Below are 18,172 nucleotides of genomic sequence, written 5' to 3'. Positions count from 1 at the left end.
GAAACAGATCTGCAAAGTTCATATAGCTGAGAGGAAAAGCCAACACAAATAGTGCCGGAATTTTTGAAATTACATATAATGAGCGAGATGGGAGTGCAAATGGGGACTTAGAGTATTTGCAATAGCTTCATGACTCCAGAAAAATGCATGCAAAAGAAAAATGACCCGTTTCTTGCTTTAAACTGCTCTCACACGGCATAGAAAGGCCCTTGAGGCACCCCTCAAACTACTACACCATTTCCCCGTTGACTCTGTAAAATTTGTGTCAGGGCCTCAGAAGTGTGGCCAAGGCAAACACCTGGCAGCGCACAGTGATTTGCTACATTTCACCTTCTAGCACAGAAATATGCACAGGGGGAGTTCATATGCTCAGACATAAACTCATAATACAGTACTGTCTCAGTTTCAGCCAGTGTGCGCACATTAACACACACAGCAGATGCTGGTAAATGCAGAAGCAGACACTCACACACACACACACACACACACAAACACACACACATGTGCCGGCTCACAGGCAAAAAGAGGGCTCCAGTGCTCCGTCTCTTTCTCTACGTCTCTCCCTGGTGGTGTGTCATGTTTCGGGGCATAATAGGTGTCACAGTGAGACCCCTTTGGTCTCAGCGCTCTGGGGGACTCCAATGACACACACACACACACACACACACACACACACACACACACACGCACACACACACACACACGCACACACACACACACGCACACACACGCATGCACACATGGAACAATGTGAGGACAAGCAGTTCATTCTCTGAATCATGGGAACTCTCTTGCTACTCTCATCTTTCTCTACCTTGACCAGTTTATGTCTTTTCCCTCTTCGTTTCTTTTTTTCATCCTTTCCTGTTTGTTTTCTTTTTCATCTGTGATCCACTGTTCCCTGGAGTGATCTTACAAGTGGCTAACTACTGAAGTCTCCTCTGCCTTTATACTTTTTGTTTTCCGCTTCTTTCATGATTAAATCCAGATGCCTGATTCAATACAAGCCTTATTAGGTCATGACGGCATGCAGCACTAATAAAAGTTAACAAATAATAAACTATTTGCTCAGATCTGGCAGTCCAACAGGAGTTAGATATGGCAAGAAACTAAAGGAGTCACACCGTTAGACAAACGTTCTGTGATTTTGCCGGTAAAGCATAAATTTGAACAAAAGAAACATCAAACCGCTGTGAAAATCAATAAATTTTCTGCATCAGACTCAAAGCACTTTTATTTTTTATCTTTGTGAGTAGAAATCTCACAGATTTACTGAGTTTCTTTCCCTTTGTGGATAAGGTGCAGCAGTTAGGGGCTAAAAAGTCTTTAACATGAAAACTAGCGGAGTAGAAGTTAGAATCTACTAACAATATTATACCATATAATAAATCTGATAATTTATCCTGAAATGCTACCGATGGTGTGATGAGCTTCTTATCAGTGTGTTGGTGGTCCTCTTGCAAATGATCCTATAATTAGGTAAATATCAGGTTTCAGAAATGGGGTGGGGTTGCGACAGCTTGACTGACAAGCCTGGAGGTCTATTGTTTGGATTGACATGTTGGAGCAGCAGGTCAGGAAGTTCGCTCACCTGTGAACTTGGGATTTAGATTAAAATGCCCATACATATGTAGAACAAAAACAATATGTCAAAGCATTTTTTTGTTTTATTTATTTTTTTACTTGTTATCATCTGAAGTATTTTATAAAGTAAAAAGGAGACGTACATCATTCTAATGTAGAGCAAAGTTAACTTGTGCTGGACACCACTCATATTTCTGATGATGGTGCAGGTCAGTATTTCAGAATGATTCAAGACTGCAAACTAAATGTTGACATATTTTTTGCTCTGTCCATCTTGTTGTGAGAAACGTCACAGTCTGCAGCTGTGACGTTGCAGACGTCACAGCTGCAGACGTTACTGTACAGATCTTAAGTACAGTAAGATCTGTACTTATTGAGTACAGATCTATACTCAATAAGTCTGGAAAAGGAGATGAAAGATGGTTTGTTTTGTGTCTGATGAACCATTTTTTTGTTGCTTTGGCCATAAATTCAAAATCGTTATCCTGCTTAAAGACCCAATATGATCATTATTTTAGATATTCTGATATTTCCAAAAAGTATCAGCAATATAACAGGATCATAGAGCCACTGATATAGTGTGGACATCAGCATCTTTTCCATTACATTAATATTTTCTAAGGTTTCAAACCCAAATGAAGTATTTGATGCCAAAAAAATCCCCCCCAGCAATTTCAAGTTTTAATTGCAGTAGCATTTAGCAAAAATTACAGATTTGCATTGCAAAGACTTTTACTGTCCTAGCAAATGGTTGGTATGTAGAAAGCATAATGCTTTTTATTTATATTTGTAGAATGGATGAAACATTAGTAGTGAAAAGATGCTGCTGCAAAGACGTTTTAAACACATTTAGAAGAGCTACTAATAAGCATAGTGCCTTTGCATTGCACTGGTCTGCCAATGTTATTGTCTGATCACTTACATTTAAATGCCACCATGATGCCTGATTGGTAGAATTTCTTTACTTTTTCCACTGCAAGAAGTCCAATTGCATTTACTCAAAAAAATTTGGAAGTTTTCTTTTAAGCCTTTTAATATCAAATCATTTTTTCTTCTGCATCCTCTAGAACGACGTGAGAAAAAACTGTGATGATCTGTGCATGTACTATACTTCATGGATTATGTTGCACATCCACGCCTCTTTCCTTTCTAATATGGCAGTATGACAGGCTCGGCGACATCTCCTCTCTGTCACTATAGGTAGAGAGTGGGAGAGATGAGGACTGAACTGAAAAGAAGAGGGGGAGTGGACTATAATCTGCAGGTAAAGTGTGGGAGGTCACTTCTTTTCTCCTCCACTTTGCTTCCTCGGGTTACACAGGGAATCACATCATGCATGTGAGACGAGCTTTAAGCTTTACACTGCTCTGTTTATCTCTGTAGTTGTAAATAATCTCTCATTTTATCTAGATGAGATTAAGCTCTTAGGAGATTACAGAATGGATTTATGACAGCCTTTTTGAAAACTTCCCACCTCACTTTCACAGTTGGCACAATTCCTTGTCAATGAATATTTGTGAAAGTCCATAAAGAGTCACCCCAATGGAAGTTAGAAAGTATCACATTATGACTGAAATAAAATCAAATCTGATTGTTAAATTAGCAATTTTGAACTGCATGGTGTTTATCTCTGGTTTTCCTTGTCATATTGACATCCACGGATCAGTCTCTGTCACTGAGAGAGCTGCAAAGATACAAAAATACAATGTGTTTTGCTTTCTGTATAGCTGTTTAATATTAAAGCAAATACATTACATTGATTTTAAGCATTTCAATGTGCATTGAAATTGGATACTTTATCAGTTCATGTCTAATTCGTAATTTATTTATAAACCAAAAGAAATCCAAATGGGGACATCCTCATAAGGAAGATTTATTCATTTCAATGTCAGGCGTTTGTTGGTTTGGACCTATGAAGGCTTGGGGTGACTGATAAAGTAAAATTTCTTTAGAAAAGTAGATGTTGGAGATTAGGTCACTTTTGGTTATGTTTGCTTAGATTTTTTTTTCACTCACAGAACCTTTTATGATTTTTTTCTTATGTAATTGTAAAAGTGTCAACTCAGTGTTCTCCGTGACTTGGTGGAAGCTGAGAAGCCTTCCTGGTCCGTGTATTTTCAGGCAGTTCGTTTTTTTGTTTTTCGTTTAGAAAACCAAAATTGGAAATCGGATTGCATTAAATGGGAAATCGGATAACGAGCCAAAAATCCGATTTCCGGTTTTGGTTTTCTAAATGAAAAACGAAAAAAAAAACTAGTCTATTTCCATTTTGTCATTTTCCATTTCAAATGAAAAAACAAAAGTACACGGACCCTTCCTCCTCCTTCATGTCAATGCTTCAATCATCCTCTCTCACATCCCTTCAAACAGGACAGGGACCTGCTAACCTGCCCTTTGACCCCTCTGTTGACCACCTCCCCCAACTGTAAGTCACGTTGCCATAGTGAGGCTTGGGGATTAGTTGCTTGGGAAACAGCAGTGTCTCTTATCCCTTTGCTTTTGTTTTTCTTCAGCCCAAACAGAACTTTGTAGTTACAAAACGTTGGAGTTGCTGAGAACAGGGTACGTTGCAGAAGTGTGTGAGATGGCGACTGGGCGAGAGATAAGGGAGTAAGAAGCGCTAACCTATGTGACCCCTGGATTCCTGTAGTCTCACTCCCAGCCCAATCACTCCCAGCAGAAATAATTGGAGCACTAATATGCCCTGCACGCACCCATACCGAGGCACACATTGATCTCAAGTGAGCTGTTTCAGCTCTGTGATTTATTATGCAGCTTATCATATACTCCCACATTCATCGCGTTCATGCTTCCTGTGGTTTACTTGATATTTCCACGCTGATTTAAATGCTCACGACCCTGCATATTTGGGAGTAATACTATTAAATCCAAAATGCAAGACAGAAATACACTGAAAAACAAGATCCTGCAAATCAAGATTACCAAACTAAGTTCAAAAGCCCTTCTGACAGTTGTCTTATGTGTTTGAGTAACGACATAATCTTCAATCATCTTGTTTCAGTGGCGGAAATCAGAATAGAGACAGATACATTTGAGCAAAAGTAAGATACAATAAAGTTAATATGTGAATAAGAATGCTCATTGATTGTGTGGCTTCGCGAAAACCGTCCTGCACACATCTGCACATGTGGCAGTCTCACAGTGTTTACGCAAACTTCTGAATGTTTTATGATAGTTGACACCATTACAAGATTTGTGTGTCAAGCAGGCATAAATCATCCTCGACTAAGCACCCACAGGACGAGGAGCCGACAATCACAACAGCAACAGAATATGATTAACAACAGAACAAATGAAACCGGGCCGTGTCTGGACCGCAGTGGGAACATGTGGTTTGTGGCAGAGGAAAGGAAAGATAAACACAAAATTTCTCTGTCGCATTTTCTCTCACCTTTTTAGCTGGAAAACAAAGACATGCAACAAATATAAATGTTTAACATGCCAGAAAACATGAAGAAAAAAAAAACTTGAAGGACTTGCGTAATGTAAAAGAATCAAAAAAATTGTCATTCGATAAAGACGAAATAAGATTCAGAATATAATAATATATCAAGATAGCATAAAGCAAATATTTAACAGATAGTCTAAGCCATTTTAGAGATGCTTGACAGTCCAAAGGACAAAGTTTATTGTCATTTATGGTTTAATAATTACTGTAATGATGAATGTGTAAATTCCCCTCTTGACGATAATCATTTTGCAGTCCTAATAAAACAAAGTAATCAGCAGTTGGCTTATAGCTGGCAAATAAATGAAGATGTTTTGTACAGTTAATGATCCTGAAACATCTGTTTTATTACAACTTGTACTAATTTTAAGCTAAATGTTAATTATATTCCTTAGTTATATCCCTATATGTATATCTTGCTCCTCCCTTGTTTATTCTGTGATACAGAGTATACATTTAATGTATACTGTATGTGTGCACTGACTTGTAGGGAAATTTCTCAGCTGGACACCTTTTTTTAAAATCAAATACATGACATGTCAGCTTAACAAAAGGCCTGACAAAGCCAGGCAGAGCTTGATGTCCCTCTTTGTGTATGTTCTGATCCAGCCCTGGTAATAGAGTGCCAGAGCTTACTGGATTAACATGATAAAGAGCTGCTGTGATCCTCAAAGACAGATGAGATAGTGGAGTAGTAATCCTCAAGCAGCTCACATTAACTCACCCATGTTCCTGGAGAGATGTCATGTACAGATGGTTGGGGGGGGGGAGCTGTACCCTGAATCCCTACAGTGAAGAGACTTGTTGTCCTACTAAGTAGATCTGCACAAACTGAATTTAGCGTGAAAACAGCCGTGGCCCTACAAGAGTTTTTCATCCTTCAATGAAGTCTTGGTGGTCAGTTAGGCATCTGCATTTAACTTCACTTGTCAAACTGAATTTTCAAAGTTTTTGGTACTTTGAATTATTATTACTATTATCATTTATTGCTTTCTTGGTCACCCCATCACAAGTCTACCTAATCTTCACATGTATTACCTATCACAATATATAAAATATCCCCATATCGTCATTGTTTGCATCTCAACTGTTGTTGTGCAGAGGTAAAACACTTTACTATTTTCAGCATCATTATAGAGTTAGGGTGAAGGAGCTTCCTGTACAGCGGTGATAACCGTGTTGCCATAGTCACACCAGGCAGAGTCTGTGTAGGGTAAGGCTGGCACTTGGCCAGCAAGGACAGTCCTGTAGGCCTCTCATCATGCATATCTATCACTGCAGCTATTCAGCTCCTTCATAGAGGCTCAATGCAATAATGAGTCTTTATCAGAGATGGTCAAAAAGAGTCAGGGAACTCAGTCAGCATCAGGTAGAGAACGTTCAAGCAGAATGTGGCCTAAACATGTTCCTGTGGTGTCAAACGTACAGTATCACCATGACATTTATAGAAGATTTTAGATTTTACTGAATTTAACTAATTCTATCATTTGATTAAAATTGATTGCTCTTAATGTTTCATTGTGGCTCGCAACAATCTTGGTTGGATTTGTGCATTAAGGCGTTTTTGTTTTGCACTGCAATAGTACACGTAGTTGTACTAATAAGTCACATTTTGCTCCTATTTCATGACAAATAAATAAAAACAATCGAAACAGAGCATGTCAAACTGGAGCATACACAAAAATGAAGGTTTAAAAAAGTAGGAGAATAAAACAGAAAAAAATCCTGACATATTTAATAAATTGTTCAAAATCAAATCACAGTCATAATTTTGTTTTACGTTTTATTGACCATATCATTAACTATGTTGATGAATTTATTTGTACGTAAAAAATACTTTGATTTTTCTTGTGCACATTGACAGTGTGAGAGAGAGAAAGCAGATTTTAGCTCCTTTTCTAAATCCATAGCTAAATCTATTTATTGTATCCATCCATTTTCTTTGCACCCTGGTCCCTTAGTGGGGTCAGGAGGGGTGCTGGTGCCCATCTCCAGCTAACGTTCTGGGTGAGAGGCGGGGTTCACCCTGGACAGGTCGCCAGTCTGTCACAGGGCAACACAGAGACACACAACCAACAGGCATGTTTTTGGACGGGAGGAAACCGGAGTACCTGGAGAAAACCCACACATGCACAGGGAGAACATGCAAACTCCATGCAGAAAGACCGGGGCCGGAAATCAAACCCAGAACCTTCTTGCTGCAAGGCAACAGCTCTACCATCTGCGCCACAAATATACTTTATTCTATAATGGAAAGGGTTTTTTAGACCGATGACACAACATATATGGACAGAAATAAGACCAAGAGAAGCAAATGAATGCAACGGCAGGGAGTCACGCAGAGGTCTGTTTTTGTTGGATTCCTACTGGAAGCAGACAAATGTTCCCTCACATTTCCAGGGAAAACTTTCTCCCACAAAGATCTTTTAGTGTATGGCCCAGAATAAGCAAAGCACAGAAGAGACCTCTAACCCCTGAATGGGTTGGCACTAAAGTCAAACAAATGGGGTTTTTCCATTCTAACAAGACTGTAATAGTAGTCCATTTCACTCATTTACTTTTTAAAGGCCTCTATGTAACGTTGCCTAGATGTTTCATGGAAATAAACGTAGTGGAGTCCAGTTTCTCAGCACTAATCTGTTACCATAACAATGGAGTCATTTAGGTAAACATTTCATTGAATACATTTTTCCCATGCAGTCGGGTGTCTGGGCTGATGCTGCTGCAGATAAGGGACTTGTCTCATCAAGAAAATGTAACGAAGCAAAGAAAAGTTTGGAGACTCTTTCAAAGAGAATTCAAATTTAACTTTAAAATGTTTTTCCTTTTTCTGGATCTCTATTTTTCTCAATTCTTCATAGTCATTAATAGAACAAATGCCAATAAAGGTCAGGGGACAAGTGGGTTTCCTTACCTTTTGTCTCCCTGTTTTTCACTTCATCCTTTTTTTTTTTTTTGCCTGCAGCAAGTTGCCCAGGGAACAGGTGGGTCATTCCCTCCCTCCCTGGCGCCAAGGGACAGGTGTGGGGTGTGCTGGCCTCACAGTGACCTCCTCTCTGACGGGTATAGCCAGGGTTCTCATTCTTTTGTTCCTCCACTTACCTGTTGGCCTACCTTCCACCTGCTCAAACCCCACCTGCTTCTAAAAAAAACAATAAAAAAGGGCCACTGAAGATGGTAAACACGGGAGGCATCTAGAGAGGGCTGCTTAGGGTAAATGATAAAGAATAAGAAAAACTGAGGCAGGGGGTTGGGAGACAAGACAGATGCAGAGGAGTCACACATCTCCTGGAGTGAATGTGCTGAGTGTGTGAGAGAATAACAGAGCAAAGAGTCAGAAAGAGTGAGGCAGACATGTGATATGCCACAGCCCACCAGTTTGCTTTGTTCTGCTTCTCCAGCGATTGACAGACAGGACAATAGCACCGAGCAGAGCTCCTTCTCTATCTTTGTATCACTCCACCCCTCAGAAAAACTGCAAAACTACATTCTCCTCAACTCTCTCTCTCTGCGTGTGTGTGTGTGTGTGTGCGTGTGTGTGTGTCTTGCATCAATCATCTTCTTGCTTTGCCATCAATGCATTGGATGCTTAAAGTAAAGGTAACTAGACTAGAAAGTGAGGAACTCTGTAAACATATGAATAGATGATTCATGTTAGATGTAGTTATGCAAAAATAGTAATTGGTTTTATTTTATTACATATATTCTTATCTCACTTAGTAATTTTATCAATCTCAGTAAATGCACACATTAATCCATCTGTCATTGACTAGTACATGTGAAAAAATTATGATATTGCATACAAAGTGCAATTCGTTTTGCAAGTCATCTCAGAAAATGAAATTGTCTTCTTATACAGATTTGTTGCACAGAGAATAAAATAAGTAAATTATTTATCTGTTTGTTTGTTTGTTTGTTTGTGGATTTCAGTTTCTCAGAATATTAGGATATCACATTCAAAAACAAATGTTTTAAGGTCAAATGTCAGGCTTTTGAAAAGTATGTACATTTCTATGAACTCAATACTTGGTTGGGCCTCTTTTTTCATAAATCACTGCATTGATGTGTCAGTGTTTCCAGTTAATTAACTGATTAGTGTGTGACACCATGAGTTTCCGTTAATGACCTCTTTCACACTTTTCTAATTTACAGAAACTAAATTTTAAGTTTTTATTATTTGTCAGCCATAATCATCAAAATTACCAGAAAAACATGGGATTGAAATATATCATATTATGTCTGATGATTCTAAGATTGCACAGAGTCGTTGTTTTGAACATCTCAAAAGCGTTTCAGTCTATTTCATTTTACTTTAATCCTCCTCACTTCTTCACTTTCTTGATCTCTTGATATGAACTTTTTACCTCAGAGTTGCACTTTTGACTCTGACTCCACTTTGCTTCCCCACGCAGATTACACAAAGACTCATTCACACACTAGTACCACCTAGCTTGCATTCAGACACACACCGTCTAATAAGACTGTCCTGGAAAGGTCTCCTTCTCACCTGCATACACTTTTGGAAGATCTGGAAATACATAATCCAAGGAAGCTGGTGTGGTTTTATTACTGCATATGTTATAATAATGTCTGCACTGTTTTTGAGGGTGGAAACAAATGCTTTAAATACAGTTGAGGGAATAGTGTGTAGGGAATGTGAGGCAAGGTATGGAAAGGCCCCATTCCATACTTGCACTCCTGAGACCTATCCATTGTCCAGCCAACATCCGCTTTGTGTGTGTGTGTGTGCATGTGTGTGTGTGTGTGTGTGCGTGTGTGTGCGTGTGCGTGTGTGTGTGCACTTTGAACAGGATGTCCCTGACATCTCTCAAAAGTAACTTTACCCCACTCTACACCCTGCACGCCCATTCCTGTGTATTGTTTCCTTCTGAAGGGGTAGAAAGAAACAGACTGCTTGCGTTTGTGCACACACAAGTGAGAGAGAAACGAGGCCAGGTGTTGGAGAATAAGGCTGTATGAAAAAGTTGTTACAAAGCAATCAGACGGACAGTAAGCAAGAAGGGGACACATATGAAGAGAAGTGAAAGGAGGAGAAAAGAGATGTAGTAATTACTGAGGATAATTTCAGAAAACAGAGTGGAGTCAGCGATTAGCTGCGCTGATTGCAATCCACTCAATAAAAACAATGTGGATAAAAAGAAGATCTGATCAAAGAGATTTTATGCACCACTTCGCTTATTTCCTTTTCTGTTCTCAGTCTAGTGTTGGTATTATAAATGCTGCTAAATAAAAAAAGTATGCATTAACAAAACCACTAAAACAACAAAAGAGGAGAGCTTCACCAGTCACAAGCAGTTTGATGGTAGCGTAATCAGAGCAGTCATTATCACTTCTGGGTGTCCAGTGTCTGTTTCGTCTTCATGATGACAAACTCCTCAGTGGTTGGTGGTAGAAGTCCGTGTTTTCATTTCTGCATCAGGTTTAAATCTGACATTCACAACAACATCGGGATAGCTTGCATCATATTTGCCGTCGACACCGCGGGCACGTCCAGCTTAATTTGTTACTTTGGAGACGGTCAGAAACAAAAACAAAAGTCTCTTGCTTGTAGGTATTCATGCCTGGCAGCTGTGCAAAGGGAGGAACATCATCTGGAGAAAGTGGCTTTGTATATTTCTTCTACAGTTTGGAAGTGGCTGACAAGTGGGAAGGATCTGTGGTAGTTGTGGAGGAAGAGGAGGTATGCCAGGGGAGCAAAGGCACCAATCGTTTGCCCTCCTCCAGCCAAGACACTGGGGAAATTTGTACTTGTCAAACTTTGAGCTTGTACGCTTGGATGTGTACATGTAGGCTTGCAACGCAACGCGAGAAAGTTGAAAAATGTTCAACTGTCGCTGCCATCTCTATGGCTTCCCATGCATTGGGTTTCACCCTGAATGACGGAGACTTTCAGGGTGTTGCTGTTTCTCTTTGCTCTCTGTGTGTCGAGCTTGTAACGCAGGTTTGGTTTTGCAGCAGCTTGAAGCTCAAAAATGTATTTCTTGTGACATTTGAGGTACAGTTCAGGTAGGTTTTCTGAAAACTGATAGAGGAACGTAGTTTGGAAACATAAGCATGAATCACTGCTGTTATTGACATCAAATATGATTTCTGACTTTATTTTTGTGTTTTTTATGATGGATTTATGAAAGAAGTCATTACCTCAACTTTAACTAGGCCAATCCAGTCCGATATTCTATCCTTATCCCCATGGTGACGAAGGAAAAAGCTGTGTTGAGGGTGCTCCTGGATTATATGACCGAAAACTGAGTGGAAATGTTTGAGGGAAAAAAAAAAAAAGCCATACAATCAGGATATCATTATAGGCTGACAGAAGATTCGCAGAGTGATGGAAAACACTAAGAGGCTGTGAAAGACTCAGCAATTGTCCACTAAAGCTTGCAGTGCTACTGACAGAAGGATAATTCTTCTTAATACCCATCCATCTGTTCATGAGAAACAGCTGGATGCGATGTTGAGAAAGTAATATGTTATATAAAGGGACGGCCCTTATAGAGGAATCATAAATCACGTCAAAGCTGTGTGTGTGTATGTGTGTGCCTCATTGACATCCCATATTTCTGTGGGTTAAATTGACGGGAACTTTTTGCAAAATATGCCTCCGAGGCAGACAGAGCAAAGGTCAGAGAAATAGGGGCATGCCGCCATACTTTGGCCATGAGAACTCTCTCATGTGCACTACAGTGTGTTTGTGTTGCCCAACCAATTTCTGATGTGAGTGTGTGTGGATTAAATGCTTGTGTGTGGGCCGTGCGTATGTGTGTCCATGTTTAATCCACTGATAATGAGGGGTGTGGATGATATTTCTTGAGTTTTAGCCTTGATGACAGCAGGCCTTTTCCATTAAACTACCCTGTCCCTCTTCTTTTCCAGCCTCCCACTCCACCTCCTCTTGCCGACCTACATTTTCTTCTCTCCTCATCCTCTGCTGTCTTCTGCTTGTCCATCTCACCTCTCCATCTGTGCAGGGCCTTTTTCTCAACCTCAGCCCATTTATGTACAACCTCCCCTAGCACTGTACTCATCTAATTTTGCTGTCACCCTCCCTCTTTTCTCCTCCTCTTCCCTTTTAGCTGTACGCTTTTTAAGGCCTATGTATGTGCTGACAGCTCCAATGAGCTGGTCTGCTGACAGACATTTCAAAAATGTACCAGGGCAATTACTCCTGCTCCTATGTGGACAAAGACACACACAAAACCAAATTCCAACATTGAGAAACGTGTACTTAGAGTTTCAACACTTAACACCTGAGTGTACTAAGGAGATCACATGGCATAGAGACAGGTTAGATGTTGTCAGAGAGGCAGAGTGGCTGATCTACAGTGTTGAAACAAAAACACACTTAAAAATAAATAAGCAAACAAAACACAGAAATGTTTCCAACTGCAGGATTTTAGTAGTCTGCTGTTAAGATATAAATAAAGGGTATGCTATGACTTAAAAAATATCCACGGCTAACTAAGTTGTAGATCCGCCTTGTTTTACTTTATTTCGGACGTCAGTTATTATTCTGGTTTGTTTATTTTTGTGTCTAGTTAGTCTTTGCGGATTAAGCGGTAACTTACACTTTGTGTTTTTCAAACACACAGCCTCTTAATACGTATCGCGTGGATAATATTGGCTTCTCCAGACTCCCTCTAGTGGTGTGGAGCACTTCTCTTTTGTAAATCAAGTTTGCAGCATTTCGTACTTGTTATTGTTTTTGCCATTTGTGGCATTTTCCCTCCTACTTCTTTTCCTGTTTGCATTTATTTTGTGGATTGTATATTTTTGCTTTTACTTTCTGTGATTCCAGCATATTTTGTGTTTGTGTACGAGTTTGCATCATTCATGGGTATTTCACCTGCCTTTGAAAACAGAAAACCTTTCACCATAAAACTATCAACATACCAAAAATACATCACATGTTAAATATCAGTCACCCCGAGGAAGGTTTTTTGATTTTTGCTTATTTGGCAGCCACAAAGCCCAACTGTGGCCCAAACGAATCCATGCTCACCTTATAATCTATCTAAGATCATTACCTCTATTGGTGTCAAAAGTAGGTCAACAAACAATTGAATTGTATAGTGAGTTTTTTTTTCCAATTTCGCTTAGGAATTATGTTAATGTATATATTTTTATTTCATTATTATGTCACAATAGAGATCAAGTAATAATAAAAAAAGTCTTGAAACATTAAAAAGCACCATACCATAACTAAAAATAAGTTTTATTGTAATCAAGCAAAGAAAAAAATAAATGTAGAAAATATAAGTTAGTAAAGAAACAAGGGCGTCCTAACATAAGAGCTGTATAGATTTTTGAGTACCACACGGTGTGTGTGTGTGTGTGTGCATGCATGCATGCGTATGCGTGTGTGCAGTGGTGCAATATCCACCTACTCAAAGAAAAAAAAAAAAAACGAGGAAAAGATGGCATCCTAAACGGAAACGTGTGAGGATCTTATCTCTGTAACAGTACATGTGAGTGAAATAGAGAAGCAGGATATCAACTGCTGCCTTTCAGGAAGAGCCATTGTCAAGAAGGTTTATATTTTTAACTGTACCAACAGAACAAAACAGGGGACATCTCAGAGGAAGTGTGTATGTGTGTGCAGCTTATCTTGACACGTATGGTATGACTCGCTCATGAAAAAGAGAATATTAATAATAAGAAGAAGGACTTTTTAAATCACTGTCATGTATTGGCATCAAAATTGAAATCTCTCAGCATAAAGGCTTGATTATCTATGACTTGAAAATAGTGACATTTTGTTAATCCTTTTTCACTTCAGATTGGTCTGCATGCTGGGCCTTTCACTCGAAGTTGGAAGGTCCTCACAACAACTCTTGCTGCTTTGCTGTAAGTGCTGTACAATTGGCGCTTTCATGTGTTGAAAAAAGTTTCTAATTTGTCTATAGTTGCTGTTTTTTGAAAAGAGGGTTCTGACCAGTTGCTAATTTTAGTGACAAAGCCACCAAGTCGATAACACTGAAGGGATGCCTCTCTGCAAACAAAATGACACCATTTTTTTGTCATAAGTCAAATCGGCCAATTAGAGCCGATTTTGGCACTTTGGGTGAAGTATGTGTGAGGTTTCAGTGAGGGCTCTTGCAATGTTTCATAAATTCTCGAAGAAAAAGATACAGAAGTAGCAAATCACTGTTAAGCCTTATAAAGATAACCAGATTTGTCGATTCTAAGACTGTTTAGCTGGGCCGATAAGACAAGATAAAAATATACTTTACAATATTATCAACGCTCCCATTTGATTTATCTTTTTCATGATCAAAAAATAAATAGATACTTACTCTGACTGAGATTATATGTGTCTAACTTTCAGATATCCTCTTACATCGAACATAAAATGTCACAACCAACATCCCTGCTTACAACATGAGATTCAATTTCAACTACAGAAATGTGAGCCCTACCAAGACACAGGCATCTTTGTTAGAGCCGTGAGTTGTGCAAAATCTCTGCCCCTTTGACAATAGAGCCCAAGTAGCAGCTAATCATTTTTATTGGCTAAAGCACGCAGTCTGTGGTTTAAGCCTTTTGAGAGGCAGATCTAACATTTCAGTTGGGACTCTCATTTACTCTTTTCACTCTCCTCTCATTTACTCCGAGCCTATCCCAACTCTTCTCTCTCTCTCCTGTTTTTCTCCTCTCTTAACTAGCCCTGTCGTTCTTTGGCTTTAAGAAGTTTATTCCATTCAGCCGCCCCATGTGAAACCAGCTAACTAATTCATCTCCAGACAAATTGCCAATCAGCTGAGGACAAAGAGAAGAGGAGAAAAGAGACTGGTCCTCAATAGAGCCAATCGCTGTTTTACTAAATGCTTCTTCAGAGTAGGAGGAGAGCAGAGTTGGGGGAAGGACGGGGGTGAGGGGGTTGCTTTTAAATGCGCGTGTTTGTCTGGATGTCTGTGGTGTGGGTTAATTTTGGTTTGAAGGATTGTTTGTGTGTGTCAGTGGGGGAAGTTGCATGTATGTGTGTGTGAGAATGTTAGGACGGTGTGTGTCCTCATCACCCCCTCCTGCCAGGGATCACGACTCTCTGTATGCAGAGGTTAATGACCTTGCCGTCCAATCACATTCTCCTGCCAGGGTCCCGTTGCTAGCAGCAACAGGTGGTCCGGCCAATTGATGTCCCGCAGAGCAGAAAAGTACGAGGAGAAAGCAACGGAAAGGCCGAGGATGGCCAAGAAGAGGAAGGAAAAAAAATTATAATTGCCATTGTTTTTTCTCATAATTGAGAAATTATTTTCATAATTTTTCATAATTTTAAAAATTTTAAAATTTTAAAATTAAAAAAAATAATTAAATTTTAAAAATTATTTTCATAATTTTTCTCATAATTTTCTTATAATCTCATATAATTGCCATTGTTTTTTCTTGTTCACTGGGTTTTCAAACTTGCACTATGAAATGCATTCAGGCTTTTCTTTTGTCATCCTTCATTATGTAAATCCAGCTATAGTTCCTTAAACACATCAGCTCTAGAAACATAATAAATTTATAACAGCACCCCCTCAGTAAAAAATTAAAACAAACAAACTTGTAAAGGTTAGATATTTTTCATGATAATCCCACAAATACAGAACCCTCCTCACCCATTGGTATCCTGGTGAATATGTGCAAATACAACAAAAATAATTTAAATTAAAAATGATTTTGTCCGTCCAGTGTCGCCATAAATTTAATGTATCCATCAAACTCATCTGTGTGGCATTCGATCAGCTCTTTATTTGACTGCAGATAAAGAATTGTCATGTAATTCATGACAATTTCCCTTTTCTATGTTTTCTGCTAACTATAAAATATGTCCAACAAGCTCAAAGGAAAGCTCATGAAAATCCCACATTACAAGACTTTTATAGATTTTCTGTCAGATTCTGCAATAAAATGCGGACATATGGCATTTGTACTCAGTACGAGACAAAGTGTCACATTTTGTTTTCCTTTGTAAAACAAACAAAAAGAATCCAGCCCTGTGTCCGTCAGTGCTTCTCAGAGGTTGTAATGGTGACGTGGCTTCAGATGGCTACCTGTGGAGCAACTGTATCCCAATTATAGGCATGTTGTTGAGCTGCCAAATGACCCACTAACTCCATGTCATCATTAGTAACTACAGCATGACAAATTAACTCCTGTAAGTCAAAGAAAGTAGTAGTTCTTTTTTATGTTTCAGTAATAATGCGAATTTCTAAACTGTAATATAAAAAACTCCATCCATGTTATTATTCTTGACAAAAATCAGTAGATCTTCTTCACTAGGCTACATGACCCACTGCTATATAGCCCATCGTATGAGCAATTTTCAATCGCCATAAGTATGTGTTCTTAATTTCCTGCGCAGACCAAGATCCTGTCATCAAGTTTATGGGCAGGAAGTGACCATGCACAGGAATAGAGAAGCTGGCAAGTTTAACAATAATTCAGTTATTAACCCCAGCTTCTTTCTTTTACTCCCTTCACTTCCCTCCTTCTATTTCTCTCTCTTTCACTCTGTCTCTCTCTTTCTAGTCATTAATTAAGCAGCAACAGACTCTGTAAAAGAGAAGAGGAGGCTTAAAGAAGAGCATTAGTTTAGGTTGAGTTCATCTAACTTGCTAGACAAAGAGGGACCTGACTCCAACACCTGTCTGATCATTAACTCAGTCATCTAGCCATGGCTATTAAGGCTGTCAAACCTCTTCTGTCTCTCTCTGTACTTATTCACACTTTTTGAGCTTCATCTACTCTGCACAGCACTGTCCCTTTGTTTTGTCCATGAACTTGTCAGTCGTCTCTTACCCTAAAGTCTACAGCTCTGCTACTGCTCACTGCCCACACACATAGAAGCACAAAGAGAAATGCCACCTTCAGGATCATTTCTTTGCATTATGTTTAGGAAGATGGTAAAAAAAAAAAAGGGGGGGGGGATTAGATGTGACCATGCATTACACTTAAAAAAAATCAGGCAGTTTTGTACTCTACTTAAACTATGCTAAATATATTTAGATGAAATAATAAAGTTGCATCAAATACAAACATTTACACAAGAAAAAAAAATCCAGCTGACAAAAAGAAGAGGCAGCGTTTTGTCTGCCACAAAGGTTAATCACTTGTTAACTTGCAATGCCTTCCTATTTCTGGCGGTTGGAACTGCAGCGCTCTCCACTCCCATTTTATTGCAATACGCAACACACTGCTGTAGTTAAATGTAGCAAAATGTGGAAAGAGTTATGAGGTATTACTGATGTAAGTAAGCCAGTGTCTGTTTAAAACTAGATAATAAATCTAGCTTTATCATCTAGTTAAAACCTTTTGACTGAGCATGTGGGGGCTCAGTCAAACAGACGTTGGATGTGTTTTTATGAAAACAATCAGTGACCACAGATGACTGACATTAGGTGAAATAGGGACAATCCAAATGAAATGTAAGGGTGGGGGTAAATTAGAACATTATTTAGCTTTAGGCAATTACAGAAGACTTAAAACTCTTACTATATTCACTTAAAAAAAAAAACACCTGTGAATGCAAACAATCAGGATTAAATCATTGATGGTTTCCAGGAAAGAAAAAAAGCTTGAAGTGGAGTTATCCAGCAGCACAGTGTGCTCTCCTCCACTTTCCCAAATCACACAGATGTACTTCTTAAGAACCGACTAGGACCTTAAATGGACATTAAGTCAGTCATTAATTTACTCTGGTCTTTGTGTTTCAGCAGTTCTGGCCAGGATTACATCTTACCACAAGCACAAATATGCTTACAGCAGCACCCTGCCAGACACCTTACATATCTATCTGAATATTACACACAGAACGTCCAACCATCGCTCATCCTGCATGGATCAGAACCAGAATCAACAGTGACTGTGACAAGGCCAACAATGAGTGTTTCTGTGTGTGTGTGGCTCAGTTCAATAATATTAAGGTGTTTTCATTCTTGCCTCAAGCCAATTATCTGAACTGAAAATCGTACTGCAGATGTGTCACTGGCAGTGCCTTGATACACCCTGAGCTTTTCCCCACATTTTGTCGTGTGTCAACCACAATCTTCAAGGTATTTCATAAGGGCTCTATGTGATGGTCCAACAGAAAATAGTGTCCGATTGTGAAGTGGAAGC

This window comes from Poecilia mexicana, unplaced genomic scaffold (genome assembly GCF_051168715.1).
Source record: "Poecilia mexicana isolate PSO_F unplaced genomic scaffold, ASM5116871v1 scaffold_13, whole genome shotgun sequence".
NCBI lineage: Eukaryota > Metazoa > Chordata > Actinopteri > Cyprinodontiformes > Poeciliidae > Poecilia > Poecilia mexicana.
The sequence above is the reverse complement of the archived record's forward strand: the minus strand, read 5'-3'. Positions refer to the sequence as shown.